Raw genomic sequence first — 3,598 nt, forward strand, 5'->3', positions numbered from 1 at the left:
TCATTTACATATTAAATTCCATTCTTTAAACTTTTGTCTATTTGACATCAGTGCCATCATAAATGGTCAACCAGGTAATTCAAGATACTGCATATATATTAAGAATCAAAATAAGATGCTTGTGGAAAATTGGCAGATCCTGAACCCTAGTTTGAAAACCACTAAACAAGTCTATATTTAATGAGCCATTCATTTATAATTCAGGAAGGCCTCCAGTGTGAAGGAAGGTGAGAATTTTGGAGTTAGGTTGGTTTAGAGCTAATTGGAATAGGCCAAGTGCAGGATAAAGCAAGCTTGAAATAAGGCAGTGGTAGTGGGGAATGCAAGAAGAATCCGTGCATGTGAGTTAAGTAAATGTCCTCAAGATGACTTGATCAGTGGTTGGATATGGACTTTAGGGTAGAGGGAGGATTCTAGGATGACTATAAGTTTCTTTTTTCCTTCTTCTTTTTTTTTTTTTTTAGAGATGTAGTTTTGCTCTTGTTGCCCAGGCTGGAGTGTAATGGCACGATCTCGGCTCACTGCAACCTCCGCCTCCTGAGTTCAAGCAATTGTCCTGCCTCAGCCTCTCAAGTAGCTGGGATTACAGGCATGCGCCACCATGCCCGGCTAATTTTTGTATTTTAGTAGAGACGAGGTTTCTCCATGTTGGTCAGGCTGGTCTCGAACTCCCGACCTCAGGTGATCTCCCTGCCTCAGCCTCCCAAAGTGCTGGGATTACAGGCATGCGCCACCATGCCCGGCTAATTTTTGTATCTTTAGTAGAGACGAGGTTTCTCCATGTTGGTCAGGCTGGTCTCGAACTCCCGACCTCTGGTGATCTCCCTGCCTCAGCCTCCCAAAGTGCTGGGATTACAGGCATGAGCCACCGTGCCCGTCAATGACTACAAGTTTCTAATCCAGAGACTAGGCAGTTAGCAGTGCCTATTGCCAATGAAGTCTTAGTAGGAAAACAGTGAGTTGTTTGGACATGTCAAGATCATGATTCTCATGAAATCCAATTGGGGGTTTCTAGTTATGTGGTTCAGAACTGATTGGCTCAGCCGTAGATTTGATCCAACTGTGACAACCTGAAAGCCATACTTAGCAACCCTTCACATTAATAGTAAGTAAAGCAGTTTTTGCAAAAGAATTAGCAAGCAATATATATTTTTTCTAAAAAATTTCAAGTTCAGTACAAAGAACATTTTCCCTCTTAACTATTTCAGAATAAGTTGCTAATATGTCTAGGCTAAATGCAGAAAAAAAGAAGTGAGGCAACTTTCTTTTACTCGTAAGTGTGAAAGCATTGGAAAGACAGGAGTTTTGGGTCATAAGAGTTGGATAATAAGACAACACTTCAAAGGTGCAGAGTTCCAGGTAAGATAAAATCAACAAGTTACAACAGTATGTTCCTAAATTGCATTGAAGTTGGTCATTTGAATCCATTGAATGAATTTAACATTCTACTGGGTACTGGAGAGGAAAAGGTAATTGAGATGCAGTTCCTACACCAAAGGAACTTAGAGGAAAAGGTAATTGAGATGGAGTTCCTACACTATAGAAACCTACAGAGTAGAAGGGGGAAATCAAGCAGACACATTATTCAGAGGGAGTACAAAGAAAGTAAGACAGCTTTGTCAAGGTGGAGGGTGTAGGGCAGGTCAAGGAGAGCACCTCAAAGAGGTGGGTAAACCAGATTCTGAATTATGAATAGGAACTAACCATTCCAAGATGAGGGGCCATAGAGAGTGGGCAGTAAGGTCAGAGGGAGCAGTATTTATACAATCTCCAAGGTGACAGAGGTCATAACCTACCAGGGGACTGCAAGTCTTTCAGTATAACAAGATAGCAAGTAAATATAAGGCTGTAAAGCAGGATACCAATCATGAAGGGCCTTGTCGAGTTTGAACTTCATTTTACATAGCCATCTGTGGAAAGTCAGTGTAGTTTAAACAGGTGAGGGAGTAAAACGGTTAATATGCATTTTAGAACTTGTTCTGCCTCTATATATTAAAGGAAACAAAACAAACAGAAACCAGTTAGTAAGTTATTGACATAATCTAGGTAGAAGGTGGTGGATGTGGATGTGGAGAGAAGTAGATTAACTCAAGAGTTCAATATTTAGTAACTGTAGGGCTTGATGGTTAATATGAACGTAGGGGTAAAGAGGGAATTGAATGATTCCACATTTCTGACATGGGAACTAGAGAATTTACTGATTCATAAATGATTTTTGACCAGGCATTGTGGTACACACTGGGCTTAAGAGAAGCGAACAAGGATAGAGTTTCTGATAGCCTCTGCTATTGTGGAGGGTCACTAGGAGAAGTCAGACAATGAGCATGTAAACTAGTTTTGGATAGTACATGGATGGACCAAGAGTGGTGAGAGTTGGAATATCTGTGAAGCTGTTAAGGTGAAGTCATAGCTGTGGGAGGGCAGGGGCCCTCTTGTTACTGTATTTAACTTGCATTGGTTTAGGGCATTAGCAGTAGGGGAAAGTACAGAATGACAAAAATTTGCCCAGAAACCATAGTTCTTTTTCACTTTCTCAGATCACTTAAACACTTCAGCTGCTGTACCTTAAACTTGGCAAGTTTTTGCCTCCCTTAAACAGGTGTCCCAAGATCTGCTGAAGTTTTATTTTAAAAATAAGAGAATCAGTGTTTTACAATGCTTCCAAGAAGTTCATGTGATCAAGAAAACGTACATCTCATCCAAGTCAAGGACCATAGCTTTTCTATATAGTGCTCTACTGATGCACTTATTATAGGTAATATAGTGGTTCCAGATATTTGGCACCTTTTAGAAATAAATTCTTTCATTCAAAAATTATGAGTGAGGGCCAGGTGCGGTGGCTCATGCCTGTAATCCCAGCACTTTGGGATGCCAAGACGGGCTGATCATCTGAGGTCAGGAGTTCAAGACCAGCCTGGCCAACATGGTGAAACCCCCGTCTCTACAAAAATACAAAAATTGGCCCAGCATGATGGTGAGTGCCTGTAATTCCAGCTACTCAGGAGACTGAGGTGGAGAATCGCTTGAGCCTGGGAGGCAGAGGATGCAGTGAGCCAAGATTGCACCTCTGCACTCCAGCCTGGGCAAAAGAGTGAGACTCCATCTCAAAAAAAAAAAAAAAAAAAAAGTGCTTACTTTGATCAAGGCCCTGTATTTCAGGTTACAGAATTTCTTTTAACATCTTAAACTTTATCAACATTGGACGTATCTTTTTAAATGCATGCTTCTCCACTTTCTTCCAGAGCAGAACAGTTTTGAGTGGATAACTATCCTGATGTAAAGTAAATGTTAGCCTTGAGTGCTATGTTTGAATTGGGTAAGGCTGCTGGCATGTCATCCTTATGTAGCAGGCGCAATATTTGCAGTATTCAGACTTCTAGACCTGGTGCTAACCAAATGTTTCTACATTAAATGGCTTAATTGTTGTGTTTTTAAATGTTTTCTAGCTTCCTTGATCTTAATTTCGCTATTTCTGGTCTGTGTTAAAGCAGGAACCTGATGATCAAAAACTCTTAAGAATCAAACCCTCTCCTTCTAATCACTGTACTTGGACTTCAGTGCCTATATTTTGAGGTTACTATGACTTTTTTTTTTTGAG

Source organism: Trachypithecus francoisi, unplaced genomic scaffold (genome assembly GCF_009764315.1).
Source record: "Trachypithecus francoisi isolate TF-2019V2 unplaced genomic scaffold, Tfra_2.0 Lachesis_group7, whole genome shotgun sequence".
Classification (NCBI taxonomy): Eukaryota; Metazoa; Chordata; class Mammalia; order Primates; family Cercopithecidae; genus Trachypithecus; species Trachypithecus francoisi.